Below are 17,163 nucleotides of genomic sequence, written 5' to 3' on the forward strand. Positions count from 1 at the left end.
TGTCCATTACAGAGAATGCCAGGTCCAGGGAGAATTTTCACCCCATCTTAAATGAAGACATCATCATGAAAAAGGTGCAGAACAGTCACTAATCTGAATTGAAAGAATCTACCCATTTCACTGCTCAGGAAATTTTGATACATTTTAGCAGAGGCTATTTATGAGGGGCCAGAATCCTATAATCCCTTGATTGCAGCTTTTCATGGAGAGCAATGCAACATATGTATAGCAAATCCAAAAATCAAGTAATCTATAAAACAAATGTCCCTGTATATATTATTCTCACTCTTATAAGTCTAAAAATGCATTCATGTTTAATGCAAACAGTCTTCATTTAATTATACAGTATTCTAAAAGATACTAGACATTCAAAACAGGTCCAGTCTACATTGTCTTCTCTATGAAAAGTTTCGTAATGGTAATGTGTTAACATGATGCAAATGCTTTTCAAATATTCGATTTCCTACAGTTTCAAGACAAGCATGGTTTTGGAGAAAATTCACTTCAATCAAGGTAGTCCATTATACCACTTAGAACATATATAGTACGACTATAAGGGTAGCCTGGCTATTGCATTTAGAGAATCTTATGATCCCAAGATCTTATAGTAGCCTGTCTGTCATGCCTAAAAGATGTACTAAGTTAGCCTGTCTAGTGCGCTTAGAAGACGTTCAGGGTAGCCTGTGCATAGTGCCTAGAAGAGCATAGGAGGGTACCTTATCCTTTCACAACGACAATCTGAATACCCAGTGAGATCAAAGATAAGCTCCATCTGAGTTTAAGGTACGTATAATGCACCACTTCAGTGTACATCTGCCGTAGGCATGGCTATTCATCCATACACCTTAGAATGCAGCTACGACTATGACAAATTTGGTCTAGCTGGACCCTTACATCTTCACCTTCTTACACCACACTTGTCTCAACACCACTGCTATTACATTACAGTGGCAACCTGTGACAAATTTGGTCTAGCTGGACACATAGCGAATTGCTTCCCAGGGCCTAGCCAGCCCACCTAATACCTAATTTTGGCCAAATGCACACATGCATTGTAAACCTCTATGAGAATGTCCTATACTCTGGACTGCGGTCCCGAGGGTGTTCCTACCACAAGTGCGCTGAGACTATACTAATGTAAAAAGTCACTACATAAATGATAACTACACTACAATACAATAACCTTTATTTCTGAATTTTCAAACTTAGCTACCCTATTAAATGCAAGGAGTAAGGTTGTGGATGTATAGGCTGTGTAGCCCTATATATATGTAGACAATGGCAAGCATGTTTTGCATCTAGTAGGTTTGAATTTGAGGTAGTACTGTCAGAGGTTTGATGATTCATTTTTTAACGCACATACAAAATATGTGGGTGCAGCTTTCAGTAATCATACATGTTTGACTTTTAATAAATATGAGTGTGTTATTTGCATTGTATACTTGTGTGTATTTGTGTAACTGTGAAAACAGTGATGTATGTGGCTTTAAACTCACGTGTGTGTGTACTGTTTTCAGTCTACTTGCATGTGCAACTTTCAATCTATAAGCTTGCAAAGTTCTAATGCATCTGTTTATTGGATTCAGCCTCCATGTATTTTCAGGTTGTAGAAATATTATTGCAGTAACATAACAGTGCTTAAGAACCCCCTTCCTTTCCACTCTCTTACCCCCCACTTAGCACTTACTCTTATCATTTGTTCCTGTGACTTTTGATAGAAGCTAGTCTGTCTCCCCTCCTCCCCTCCTTGTCTTCTCCTTCCTCCCCCCTCCCCATCTCTATTAATTTGTCGCTGACAAATTTGCACAGTAGCGTGTCTTGTTATTCCCTTTCTCCCCTCTCTTGTCCCCCCGTACCCTCCTCCCACCCCTCCTCTTGTTTACCTCTTGCACTACATCAATTGTCGTCAGGCATAGTAATGCTACTGCTTGTTTTGTTCTCCTTCTTTTCCTTTACCTCTTTGCCTTATTTGTTCTATGCACTTGCACTATCTGAAATGTCGTCAGGCCTATTACGATAGTTATTTTTCACATTCTGTATTGTTTCAAGGACTTTTATTGAATATAACTGTATTTTTCCTATGTTCCCTCCCTCCTTAAAGCTCTTTGAAACACATTGTGTATTGGCGCTATATAAATAAACAATCAATCAATCAATCAATCAAACCTTACACATGAGTCTACTTTTGCATTTAAGGACAAGGGAATGCAGGGGTTTGCATTCCACACAATTTTCAATAAGTAGCACTAATTCTCCTAATTTATTTATGTTGCACAAACATCTAATCTATGACTATGGCTGCCCCTGGCTGTATTACATGCATGATATTACCCAATGCTGGTCTCCTATCTGCATGGTTAGTCCTTCCAATGGTATCTGGTGAAAATCTCCTGCTGGTTCCTCAATGTTAATCTTCCCATAATCCTTAATTATCCTTACTTCATCCTTACTAATCACCCTTATCTTCTGTGTGCATCAAGGTATATATCTGTTCTAGCTGCACCTCTGCCTTTTGACAGAGGTGTGGTCTCCCAGCCACATGATCAGCAAGGGTGGGAGGGAGAACTGCTCCTGTTCAAGAGATGCTGATTTCGTTTTTTGACATAACGGTTGATTTATGTATTTTATTTCAACTTTTATACAGCCCCACATGCCCGTAGGCCTCAGATTGCAAGACTGATAACATGAATATGTTTAGATTCTGTAAGTTGGGGCACACATGTAGAGTTGTGGTCAGGGTTTTGTAATGCTATTATTGTCCAACACTGTTGTATGAATGTTTGCTTAATAATATTAATTTTTTTGAAGAAAATGAATACTAGACCACAAGCCTACTGCTTTGTCAGACATGTGTGTTCTTCAACTCCTCTGATTCAGAAAATAGTTCCTAACTTCTATCATGACATTTACTGTCTGCTCTGGGCCCTTTAGATGTATTTGCATGTTTTAATTCCATTTATATTTTCATAAGAGCACATTTAAAGCATACACAATTGCATTGTTCAAGAAGAGAAACAAACATATGGAAAAATAAGCCCTTGAATATATTCGTAAATGATAAGCTAAAAGATGGGTATCATTGTAAAAAGTGAAAAGAGTCCAACATTAATGTGAGGAATTTGACCATCGGCATGGTGGATGTGTGCTCGCCTGGGCTTTTTGAAATGTGTAATTAAGTGTATTGATAGTAGATCAACCTCATGAACATTTGTGGGGCTAATCCACATACATTTTCCTATCCACACACCATGACAAACTTGTAGACCTGTGCACTCTGGGTTGACACAGTCGGCAGGCACAGACCGCCCTGTTATCTTTAGTTGGAATGTGACAGCGAGGAGTGCACTATGTCATCTCCAGGAAGGGGGAGGGCCAGCCTTCCCCGTGCCATGGCAAGCCTGATTAAGTAACAAAGGCTTCATGGATCCATCCTGCTCTTGTGTTAGGCTCTGCAGCTGATGGCAGTGATTAACATATTAATATAGTGTACTTTATACAGGCACACCTGGGTCCTGGCTGCAGAGGAAACAAAGGAGACAGGAAACCAAACAAACTTTTACAAGTAACTGTGTCAATCTGATGCCAACTCTCGCCATCAGCATCAATGACAGTGAACTATCATGTCTGGAGCTGGTGTTTACAGTAGACCACCCTGTTAGGGCAACCCCATTCACAAGGAATGAGAATGTGGTTTGTAGGAGCTAGAGAGTATGGTCTTGCTGCAGCTTCAAGGGAGACCTGCCACTTTACTCAGGAACCGCAGAGAGATCCATGAACCAGAGAAACTCTTTGATCAACAATGGACAGGAAGATGGGTGGGACTTTCTATCACAAGTTTCAGCCCTTTATCTTTCCTGTTGCGTAACACTCTGGCAATGACTTCACGCATACAGGAGATTGTTGGTAGGGATCCCAGGATTGGTTCATTAAGGTATGCTTAGCCTACACCAATCACTGAGGCGCTCTTGGCTTTAAAAGAGGGCTGAACCCCTCATTTGAGAGATCATCTGAAGACTTCACAAGAAGCAGCAAGAATAACTCAACCGTGGACCCGAGCTGAAGGTACAGTATGCCTTAGAGTTTCCACCAGTGATGGAAGGCCAGGATCTCTAAAGAGGAAAGCAAGACCCCTCCACTAAACATCTCCCAGGGAACAGATGGAGATGCAGAACTCAGAGGACCCTCCAGCTGCTCCAGAACCGATACCCAGCCAGCACACAGCATGCCCTGCAAGGCTCTTCAGCAAGCTTCCTGGATAGGAATTACCAGAAGGTCTATGTACCTACAACCAACGACAAGGCAGCTGCCTGCAACACACTCGTCATCTTTGGGCAGTCCACATTAAAGGACAACACTAGTCAATTGAAAAAGCTGGGAGAAGTGCCTCGACACGCATCTGCTGACGTCCACCTTAAAGGACATTTTCGACCAGTCAAGTTCCTCGACTTGCTATCGACAGCAATGTTGATCGTTTTCAAGCCGCCATCACTTAGAGACATCTGATACATCTCTTCCAGTTCTTCAGAACTGCCAATCAGCACTGAGACAATGATTACTGGCCCTGAGCCACCAATTAGGCCAGCCAGCAGCTGTTCGTCCAGCTTCGCTGACCGAACCATCTTGCCACCTGATACCTGCAGCTGACTCCAATCTTGAACTCTGTCACAGAATCCTGCAAAATGCCTTGAAGTTGACTCACCCCTGTTGAACACCAAGAACACCGAGAGCACAAGGTACATGTTGGTTCTGTCCTCCTGGTCCTTCCCTGAAGTCCCCTAGAGACATTTTAAGATCCATTGCTCCCTTTGTGCGGAAGCCAAGAAACCCTAAACTGTTGTGGCTATTAATGATACCGACTAATCTCCTGTCAGTATCCACAGTGCATCCCTTTTCCTTCTATGAAACCTTCTCTCCTCTGCATTCTTTAACAGGGTGGGTTGTATTTCGCAGTGTTGCTAGAACTGTCTGTTGTGATATAAATAAAGTCAAACATTTTTGTAGAACCTTGACTGCACAGTCCCTTTTATCATTGGGTAATAATTGTATTTTGCTTTGTTGCAAGTAACCAACGATCCACGACCTTTCAAAGATCAGCCTGCCATTCAGTTCACTTTATCAGAATTGGACAATGAGGTTTAAAATGTGCTTATTATTCCAATCTTTTCGGGTTCCCTTCTGGTGTATTAAAGGTGTGGGGCTGATTGATGGTTTAGAAACCGATATTCACCCCTAAACCACTGGTACATTGGAAGTTGGTTCATCACAATTAGACTTTATGATAAAAGCTATGGCTCACGGTGCAGAGCTCACACGTTATGTGCTTGCCGCAGACTTAATTACAGACTGAACTTGAAAGTTCGAATCCCTAGGCAGTGCTGACTTTGCCATTCAATGTCCAAAGCTTAATAAATTGGGTAATAACCGATAGTACTTAAAAGCTTAGAAGTGGAGGTAATTCGGCATGGTGCGAGCGATATATAGGAACACTTATTATTATTATTATTATTATTATTATTATTATTATTATTATTATTATTATTATTATTATTATTATTATTATTATTATTATTATTATTTGTATTGGTTTTATTCTGAAATAAATTAGCCTATATCCCTGTAAAAGCTAGCTTAGAAAAAAAGCAAGATAAGTACTAGACAGCCTCTGGTAGGTCAACTGATAGAATAATGCAGAAGAGGTATTGCCAGCTCATAACATATAAGTGTCTGATCTTACGTTGCCTTTATTTCCATTAGTGGGTTCATTGCACTTCCTTACTAAATCTACCACACATTTTTTTTGTAACAAATAGAAGTCCATGTAGCATTACGTTTTGCACAAAGGAAAACAAAAACAAACTGTAAATCCTGTTTGCACCGTTTCGGGCATTGCAAAGCTTCACCAATTTCTCACCTTTTCTGGAGATTCATCTGGAAAGGTTTTGGGTCAACAAAAGATTTTTAAAAATGAGGCCCTGCGAATGAAGTCTTGCTGCTCTCATCCCCCACAAACCGTAAAACAGAGGTCTGCAACCTTGAGCTGCCTGGATATTTTGGACTACAACACTGATGACCACTCACCATTGAGTAAGTTGGCTAAGACTGAGGGTACTTGCAGACTTAAAAAACAGCTGAGCCAAAGGTTGCAGACCCACGCCCCCAAGACATACCCCCACTGTCCTACTGTGGCTTGACAGACCCCTGCAGGGCATTGGGTTGCTAGGAATAAAAGGAAAGATAAAACCATAGCAGAACAATACGCAATACTCCCTTGAAAATGTCAGATATGCTTAATAAAACTTTACACACAACATGGAATACAATCTAATTCGTTGATACTCCATTTCCTCAATAAAAGTAAGTGAAAGTTCTTATTCTGTCTTCTTTATTGGGAATGTAATAGGGAGCAGACTATCTGTTTTTCAATTAACTAACGTGCGATCAAATAATCGGCGCTGGTATACATAAGCTAAAGCTGATTATGTTTTTCACCCCCAAAATTGGACACAGTATACTTGTGGGTTTATTCAAGTGCCACTTTTGGGGGAGCTTGCTCTGACTTATTCCGAACACAAGTACGTGCACCTAGGCTTGTTGAGTTTCTACTGTAGACACAGAATCAGAATTAATTTATTTGATTGTGAAAACAATCTTAAAATACATTCAAATCAAAATAAAGCTGTCACCATAAATATCAAACACCTGAAACTAGTGATTGATATACATATTAAAACTCATTAGAACCCTGGCGGGTAGTACCAGCCAATGAGGTGGCTAGGAATGCAGGCTTGAATTGCTGTTGAAAGCCCCCGGCGTTCAATGCCGCCTGCCGGCCCGCTCCCTCCACCACCATCTTCTGTGACTTTTTTCTTTTTTTTTACATCCCACCACCCCCTTACCTTACTGCGGAGATGGCGGGTTCCACCCAGGGACGTCATTTCACCAAAATGCTAGGGGTAGCGGACGTGACATCACATGACCTTTGACCCCTGACATCAGAGGACGTGATGTCATTTGTCCCCCCACCTCAAAGTTACATCACGAGAAGTGATGGAACAAGACCTTTCACCCCTTGACAAAACAGGAAGGGACATCACATATTGTTCCTAAGTACACGAGGAGAAATATGATTGAAATATCACTATAATGTTATATACATTTCATAGAAGAATAGATCACCATATGTATTGTTAACATCAGTGTGTATAGGACCATATTACCAAATTACTGTGAATACAAGCAGACGTTCCAGGCCAAATGATAATGATGTGTTACTATATAGCATTTACGAGTAAGAGCTTATACATACAATATCACCCAACATGTGTTGGTTCTCATGTATCAACCTCAGAAGGGTGAAAGGCTGAGTTGAGGTGCTTACAAACAGGCTAAATCAGTGACTGACCACCTGAAGTGTGCCTGGAAATAAACCATTATGAGTCTGGCAATTATTGGCTAGAATTCCACAAAGACAAATTATGTCTTATTCCTATTCTTTCTTATTTAGAGTCACTGCTCAAAGTGATACACGTGTGAAACCCATTTTTTTTTTTTTGAGAGGCCTGAAAAAGAAAGTCAGAAACTCCAAAAATATAGAGCCACATGACACTGGCCATAGCCCAGGAGCTTACATTTAAAAAAAAAAGAAAAAAAAGTAAAACAAAAAAAAGTTTAAACAATTTTTTTTTTTCTTTTCTAGGGGTAGCAAGGGAGACCACAGGGGTAGCAAGGGAGACTTCAGGGGTCGCAACTGCGACCCCTGGCGACCCCCAAATGACGTCCCTGGTTCCACCGCCGCGTCTGCTCCTTCCCCTTGCCTCCCGCAGGCAGCCATGGAAGCCATCGTTGTAAAGGATTTTCCTTCATTCAACGGGACATGCACGGCATCCCATTGAACAATGCGTTATCCCCCCATTCCAGCCCTTGGAATGGGGGTTTAACACCACAATCAATTCTAAACAATAAGTAGACTTCCTAGAACATTAAACATTGTACAGGGATACAACTTCCACTTAAATATTAAATGTTAAAATAATTAAGTGCCCAAGTTATATAATCATCTTGCAACAGCAAACAATTCAGTATTGCCGGCTTAATTTTACAGAACCTCCTGGATTTTAAAACTGGAATCAGGGTTCTTTTGTGGATTGTAATATAAAAATGACAAAATAATATCTACTGTAATGAATCCCACAGGTCCTCTGGGACACAAATGTTTTTGCAGCTAAGTCTGTCTCAAAGAGCTAAGCAGCAGGCCGCCTCTTCCTCGTGTCGCTTCTGATGTAAGAACACCCGGAGGTTTCTCGCTGCTCCTATTAGTTCCTGGCTTCAGGCGCCCACTTGTAGGACGCATTGTCTCACAGGCAGTGGCACACGTCCGCTTTGATGTGTTAAAGGGCTTGGCTCGTCCGTTTGCTTTCCCTGTCACATCGCTTCACTTTGGCTCTTGTGCAAACCAGATATTTGGAGGTAGGGTTGCACAGAGTAAACAAGACAGAGTAATTGAGTACTCACATTGACAGCAAATACTGTTTCTTCCAGTCTGAGAAAGGCCAGTTCTAGGCGCCTACATTTCACGTGTTATCTGCTCCTAAAACGATAAACAGAGGGGAGCTTTCTTGCAAGCAAGGCACACAATGAACGTCTTATCATTGTTGCCGGGTGGATACTTTTCCACAACAGGCGAAACGGGTATAGAAATATGGTGTGTGCTATTGGCGATGGCAGCTTTTGTATTGAGCAAGACACTCTATTCCACACGTCAAAAGGTAGGATCATGGCAAGGTAACAAAAGTAAGATAACATTCAGAGCCCTCCAACTTCGAATGGAGAACCGCGGCAAAGCACACACAGATTTTGGCACCTCTGGCAAGCAGAAAGGATGAACGTCACAAAAGTGCCCAATTCTGTAAAAGGCATTGCTGCCGTTATATACAATGGAGAGCTGTGCATGTTGAAAGAAGGGCTTGATGGGTAGCACACGTGATGTGTCACCTGCTTGCCACGGAGCGATGCGTTGCTCGCACACCCCACATACTTCACTATACATTGGGCCTCATTACGACTTTGGAGGCAGCCATGGCGCTATTAGCGCCATGGCTGCCTCCAAAATCGTGTCCGGGTCTGATCTGGTGGAGTGGGGACTTACTGGGACATTCCACCCTAGGCGGACCTGGTAAGACCCCATTCCAAAAGCCATTCCCCATTCCCATTTGAGCCCCCATAGGGCTCAATGGGAATGGGGAAGGCACAAATAATGGGCCCGCTATTAGCGGGCCCGTTATTTGCTCCCTGGTACCTTAACGGGACCCGTAAGGGACGTGTGGTCCGACCACACATCGATTGCGGTTCCCGCTAAGGGACCTCGGAATTGGGCGGTAAGGGATTACCGGCAACGGTCTCCTTACCGGTGCCCGGTATCCCTTACCACCCAACCTTTAATAGTCTCCCCAGCCTTCACGATCTGGAGCGCTGGAGCCTGAGGACATCCTCTAAGCCGATCCCTCTCATGCTGGGAGCCTCAATCTGTAGGCTGAACTTTAACAGACCTTGCTTTTATGCTAAATGTAAATATGTGCAACATACCTTTGCACCACAGAGTGGTCGCAATGTAGCAGGCATTGCACCGAACGTCTACAAGCAATTCTTCTTTTCTTCCACAACCTACACAACTTCGGAAGAATGATTTCTATGTATTGTCGACGCTAAAAGACCCATGGAATAGCGCAAACATGTCTCACATTTCTGACTACTTACTTTTTGTGATTAGGGGGTCCACTCACACATCGGAGTACAACCACTCTCCAGTGCTCAGCTTCATGGTTGTGTGCACGTGACAAATAGGGGGAGTAAGCCAGAGGTCTCTTGTTACATATTCATTTGCTTCTTTGCACATTTTTCCATTGGCCTATGTACAAATGTACAAGCAGACAGAACCATGCATTTGTGAATCGGATTCCATACACTGTATCCTAAACGAGAGAGCGTGCCATTTTCTCGTTCAATAGAAGATCTTCATTCACCTCTAAAATGGAGGATCTCAGCGTATGCAAGCAGCGTGAATAGAAAGTACAGCCACGTTAGATTCCGACAGTGCCGGATTGGCCCGTCGGCCGATCGGCCCGTGGCCGATACGAAATCCTTAGAGGCTGGCGAGGGGCCGGGTTTCAAGCCCATGCCTGGGCCGGTCTCGCGCTGGCTCAGGGCTGCCTGCAGTGCTGATCTGCATGATCAGGGCCTTCGGGCAGCAAGTCGGCGCGAGACTGACACCATGGCGCTGCTGCTAGGTGATTGTGAAGGAAGTGTTACTTTTTTACAAAACACTGGTAGTGGGTCGGGCTGGCCTCAGCCTGGCCTGCTACCAGTGTTTTGTAAAAAAGTAACAGATTCCTGCAACTGCTCGTCCTTGAAGGACCTGGGGCAGCAGCAGGCAGTCTGATGGAGGAGCCTGGAGGCCGCCTGCAGGGCTGGGCTTGGCCAGAGGCAGGATAAGTTGCTTTCAACTTTGCAGGAAGCAAGTAACACATTTGTTGCACGCCACTTTGCAAAGTTGAAAGCAACTAATATTGGCCATGGCCAATGAAAATGCAGCGAGACTCCGTGCCGCCACCACCCCTCACTCCCAGCCCAGGTCAGGATTGGAGCTGTAGCCTGCAGGAAGCTGCGCACAAATGAGGACCTTACCAGTGCCATGGGGGAGGTCGAGGCCCCTGTCTCCACACCACAGCAAGAGTCCCTCGACTTGTCTCCAGCAGTGCAGCAGAGGCCAGCCCAGGAGGGCACACAGGCACTCGGGCACGGGCGACCCCCCCGATCCTCCCTGCCCACACAGTCACCACCCCACAGCGTCAGCAGAGATGGAGAGACACCCCTGGCTGAGCTGAGGAGGTAAGAGTCACCGGCCGTAAATGTGGTTATGGGCGGTAAAATAGCTCAGCGGGTTGAAGCTCACTGCTGCAATCTGAGCGTGATCTGCAGGTCGCAGGTTTGAATCCCGGTAAGGCCAACTCAGCCTTTCATCCTTCCGAGGTCGATAAATGAGTACCAGTTTTGGTTGGTTGATATTGTATGTAAGTATGTAAAGCGCTTTGGATTAAGGCGCTATATAAATAACACATCATTATCATTAATGCCCCCCCACCTGTCTCATTTTGTATCTCTTAGCTCCACACCCTGATAACCAAAGCTCCATTCTTTGTTGCCCTTCCATTTTCTCCCACTGCCTCCCCTTCACCCTTTTTGATCACTACTCTTACAACTCTCTCTCCACCAGTGCCCACCACAGCATCATTAGATCCCAGGAGCAGCAAGCTATGCTGTTGGGGTGAAAGAGGAACATTCCTGCCATGCATGTGGGGCAAAAACATGAGATAGCGACCCGCAGGGCATGCTCCTACTCACTGCTTGCCATGATTGGGCGTTGCTGTGGAGAGTTGTGACTGGCAGCTAGGAGCAAGGAAAGACTACTATGGTTGGCCTCTAAATCTGGTTAATGGACAATGCAGATGAAATCGGATGTTTTTGTTTTTGATGATTTAGGCACATTGAAGTCTATGGAGGGGTCTTGGGTTTGACGTGAGGGTGTACATTGTCCAGGGCTGGTGACACCCACCCAAAGAGAGGGAATGGAGGTATGCACCACAGGGCATCGCAACTCTGCGTGATAAGTAGAGCGACAGACTGTGGCATGTTTTCCACACTGCACTCTGCATGATTGTGGAGACGGGCACTTCCTTTTTTTTATGCTCAGACTCGAGCCCCATGTATCTGCAGTGCTGGATGGCAGTAGCTGCCGGTCTACGAGGTTGCTCATAAACTTCGCAGACCCCTCCAATTGATGATGGCCTGCAATGGAAAAACATCTAGCGTGGTCTACATCATACACACGAGGGAATGCTTGGGATAATTAGCAGTGGACTGGGGGTGGGGCCATTTACATCTCAAAGCAAATGTTCCATGTTGCCTTGGCAAACCTTTGCTTGCTCAAGCTGACTGTTTAGTAGTTTATTAAAAAAATACTCTTATCACAAATTTTGCCATACTTGGAAAGCACCTGTGTGTGAACTCATTTCCAGAAAATGTTTTGGGTCATTGGCTGTCAGGCTGTCCCATAAAAGGGCAAAGCTGACAGGACCACTGCGGTCACATACATTCATGTTTGTTGTTTGACGGGGTGGATTTGCACCACGCAGGCACAAAGGGGGCCAGTGTGTTGCTGTTGGGTGGAGGGAGGGGGCTACCTACGCTCTAGTCTGAGTGTAACATTAGGAGACACTCCTGGATTTTCCTTACTGGGGGTTGTTGTGTTTGAAGCCTAAGGTGCCCTTCATTGTTATTTTTTGCAACACCCTGGCAGCTCTGCCTTCTTTGGTGTTTGTTCGCTCGCCAGGGTGGACGGTCAGTGGGTTTCTGTGTGTGTCATCCATAAAAAGTGTGATTTATTACAACGGCTCCTGAGTCCTCTCCCTTTCTCCTCCCTGTTGCTTCCACAGACAAGCTCCAGTTTCATGATTTTTACATCCACTTAACACTAACACGAGACGCAGAGAGGAGTTGCTGAATGCATCATTGAGGGCACACATGTGTCCAACAGATGAGCTCTTCATGTATGTGGTTTGTGAACTATAAATAGTAAACACACTCCAGTATAATTGGGCCCAAGCAAGAAACATACCTTTTGAAAAAGAGCTCACATTTTTGCAAAAAACAGGCATTTTACATAATATTTTAAATTAGTGAATGTAATGATAACTGACGGCATACAGTATACATCATACGGACTACATGAGGGCCTGCTGCAGTGTTACGGATTGCTGCCCAACTGCCACTTCTAAAATGTGCCGATTTTTCAGAAATCATGCCATGGTAGCTATTAACTAACCAAAAAAAAGTTCCATCCCAGTCAGTGTGGGGGATGGGAATGGAAGTAGCACATCGTACTATTTAGAATAATGCACAGTCAGATTTGTAATGCAGTATCACCGCAAACCATATTCCCCGCAATAGCCTATGAGGGGAATACCTGATGCTTGGTAATCAAGCAGTCAGTAACAAGAAAGCACTGCCTCTTTAGCTGTAGTCCCGTGAAGCCAGGATGCCTGAGTTCATACTCCAGCTTACATGTCAGTGTGATTGAACCTATGCAAAACACTTTGCTTCCATTGCCCCATTACTGAAAGAATAAAAAAAAAAGGTGCAACGGATGCACCTTCTTTAAATGCTGCCTGCCTCTTGGAAATGTGGAAATCCTTGCGCCTAAAAGCTTGTGCTCAGTGTAGAAATATTTGACCATGCACATCAAGTGGCCATTGACTAGTCTTCATTGTGCCACAATGAATGCTGTGTTGTAATGTGTCTATCTTTCCTATCTACATAGCATGCTGTTCAGGATGTTTGTTTGCATGTATGAGGTAACGAGTGCTCAGAGTATGGAATGTCCTGTGAGGGTGCTGCTTTCCCTATTTTGCCAACCTCTGATCTGAAGCCCGAAAAGTAGATGCACGCAGTCTTGAAATGCGGCCAAATTTGCACAGACTTGCAGATGAACTTAACTGGTCTGCTGTTAAATCTCAGTTACCAGTTTAATGGTATCCCCTACATAACAATTGCTCAGTTTACTATTGCTGATTTGATAGCTCAGTGGGTTGAGCACTTGCTTCTGCGATGTGTGTGTGTGATCTGCAGGTTGCAGGTTCGAATCCCAGCAAGGCCATCTCAGACTTTCATCCTTCTGAGGTTGATAAATGAGTACCAACACAGGTTGGGGGATATTGTATGCATATTTGTTCTATAAAAAAGAGCTTAAGAGTAGATGCTATACAATAACATATTATCATTTGGCCTTGGACGTCTGCTTGCATTGATGATGGTTTGAGGGCCACTTTTCTTGATGCAAGGGGTGGGCCACTTTTTGAGGTGACTTTGAAGGCTGGGCCACTTTTTTGAGGCGAGGGAGGGCCACTTTTTTTTGGGTGTCCGGGCCTATTTCTTGTTCCAGTCCGACCCTGGATTCCGACATTCATGGGTATTGCTCTAGGTCAAGTGCAGATGTGACCACAGCCTGGCTGGCCTGTTCTAGTCCATCTGTAGATCCCAGAGAGGTACTTTGGCCAGGCCAAGGAAAAGCAAGGCTATGGCCTCCTAGACCTCTGCCACAGGCCTCCAGCTTTTCATGCAAGCCAAGTGCCTCTGAGGTTCAGTTAGAAAGTACAAAGTCCTTCCCAAAGCAGCACTTGCTAATATTTCGCGTCACTATTTTCACCATTGCTCAGCACTTCCCACGCGCACCAGTAAATTTGAGACCCCGCCAACCCAATAATAACTAAACGCTACCCCAACAATCCTGCTTTACTTATATTGCCCTTCCAGTCTAACGTATTTCCGCCTTTTCATTTCCTGCTCCATCCCCGGCATGGGCCTAATATGCTCTCTGGACAATCCTAGGCGCCAGGAGTCCAGTATGTTGGGAGCTGGCACAGAACACACACTTTGTAGGCGCGTTATAAATGACTTATCAGATCATAAATTACTGCTTACCTATTTACTTGAAGACCGTTATGTTATAAGCGTACTTTACTGCTACAGTGAGCAAGCAACATAGTTCCCAGACTATCCAACAAAGCACCAGGTGCTTTATGCATTTCTGCCTGAACTTGACAAGAGTTTCCCTCTGCCATAGACAAGCTCGAATGTTGAACAGTGAGGAGCTAAAGATTGGTGTTTCTGTTTCGGCACAATCCGTTATTTATAATTAATAATTATATATAACTGGATTGTTTTGACAGAGAGTGTAAAACCACAGCCCGGAATTTCAGTAAACAAAGATATCCTAAGGCTGTCATTGAAAGAGCTTACATCAAAGCCCGAAATTTAGATCGAGCAGTATTGCTCTCCACTAATCGAATACCTGAACAACCATCTGAAACTGATGATGTAAGACTGATACTCACCTATGGTTCACATGCCAAAATAATAAGGCAAATATTACAAAAACATTGGCATGTCCTGAAAACCGATGAAGCTCTATCTCCTTTCATGGGGCAACGTGCCAATATAACCTACCGAAAGTCTATTTCCATCAAAGACACATTAGTAACAAGTTTCATGGCACAGAAAAATGCAATGCAAGCGGAACTCACATGGTTGAGTAAGAGAAATACTGGTTTTCTGAAATGCACCAAATGCAAAGCCTGCCAATTTGCCCTTAACAAAACCAGCTATACACATCCGATACTGGGACAAGATGTTGAAATTAAAACTAAAATCACATGTAACACCCAATTTGTGGTATATGTTTTAGTATGCTCATGCAATCTTTGGTATGTAGGCAGCACCATCGGCAAGCTGAAATTAAGGATCTTGCAGCATATGCGTGCCATAAAGAACGTAGATGCCTCATACCCTATGTCAGTACATTTTAGAGATCAACATCAGAGCAAGTTGGACAGTTTCAGATTTTTTGGTGTGTACCACATTAAACTCAATCCACATGGTGGTAACCTGGAGCTTGCACTGCGACAGATGGAAACACGCTGCATTTTAGACTTTCAAACTAAAAAACCAGGAGGACACAACCTGGATGAAGAACTGTATACTTTCCGTGGGACATAGTGCACCTTTCCCATTTGAGCTCTGACAAGTTTTTTGTAGCTCACCACTAATGGCAATGCCTTGCTTAATATTTTTGATACCTGAGCTTATTTTAACATGTTCTAATATTTTGTAAATTGTATAAACTTTTTGTATGTGTATTGACCTTTTTAGTGAAAATTGCACAGCTCTTTTTATCCCTTCTCTCTCTATACTTCCCCTTCCGTTTAAAATCCAGCATGTATTTCCCCAAATTCTGGTTTTATTATAACCTATATTGCACACTGATTTACAGTGGCAATGGATGTTTACAGCACTATGCACTTTATTGAGAATATCTTCTGCTTGTACAATTAATGAGTTTATCGACAACCAAGCTATTGCCCGTATATGAGGAATAATGATGGCACTATGCACTTTATACATTTTTGGTTTTACTTAGAACCAATGTTTACAGCACTATGCACTTTCAATCATCATGTTTCCTCTCTGTTTTCTTATAGTTACGGGACAATATGCTTAAAGAAAAGGAGATCTCTAATTGAATCTGAGACAGCAGCTTATTCATTTTATCGTTCATTAAGATGGGGAAATCTAGTTGGTTTGCTAGTAAGCGAGTCAATAAGGTATATTGATACCGAGTACGCAGTATTTCTTGCTTTGACCACTAGTGTCACAATATTTCTGTCAACACCACTAACAAAAACTGCCGGCTTACCAAAAAACCTGTTATCTGGTATTTACATCAAACATAACGAGAATGACTTGAAAAACACTTTAAAATGGCCGCCTGCAGTTACACAGGAGAGAATCTACATGGATTGGGGAAAAGTCGAAAGAGAAAAGGGACTAATTGTATTTGGCAAAACCATAGAGTTTGAAACTTTTTTCTCTGATTGTATTTAAACGCTGTGCAAATCACTCATTTTATATGTGATCAAGCAACGGGATCGTTGCGAAACGCGTCAGCTCTGTTATGCCCTTAATAAAACTGGATATGGCATAAGTAACCTTGTTGGCGAATGGTGGATTTATTTTGAAGATTATCTTTGACGTCCTGACAGCTTTGAGTGCCGTCCTCGTTGGAAAGTGGAATTATCTTTTCCTTTTGTTTTGAATATATATATATATATATATATATATATATATATATATTAGATAGATAGATAGATAGATAGATAGATAGATAGATAGATAGATAGATAGATACAGCCATATTGCTGGTTTGTAGCTCTTTTAATGTGACCCAGTCAATTGTGCTCCTTTCATCAGTCTCGGAATGATGAAAGGCAGAGTAATTCAAGGTAGGATTCACAGCTACCTGCAAGATGAGCATAGCTCTCAGCAGAAAGTGCTTACTTTATTAAGGTATCCACGTGGTTTCTACTACTGCGCAGTAAACCTTTATTTTATGTATTTATTTGTTTTATTTATTGTGACGTATTATAGAAAGCCAAATGCTAGTTTGGCGGCTTTGACACCGTTTACCAGCATGCCATTACAAGGTAACATGGGAAAGGCACATATAAAGGGTACACACACAGAAACCTGCGAGGCACGAGGAACCTGGGCCACAAA

This window comes from Ambystoma mexicanum, chromosome 8 (assembly GCF_040938575.1).
Source record: "Ambystoma mexicanum isolate Mex_15411 chromosome 8, UKY_AmexF1_1, whole genome shotgun sequence".
Lineage (NCBI taxonomy): Eukaryota > Metazoa > Chordata > Amphibia > Caudata > Ambystomatidae > Ambystoma > Ambystoma mexicanum.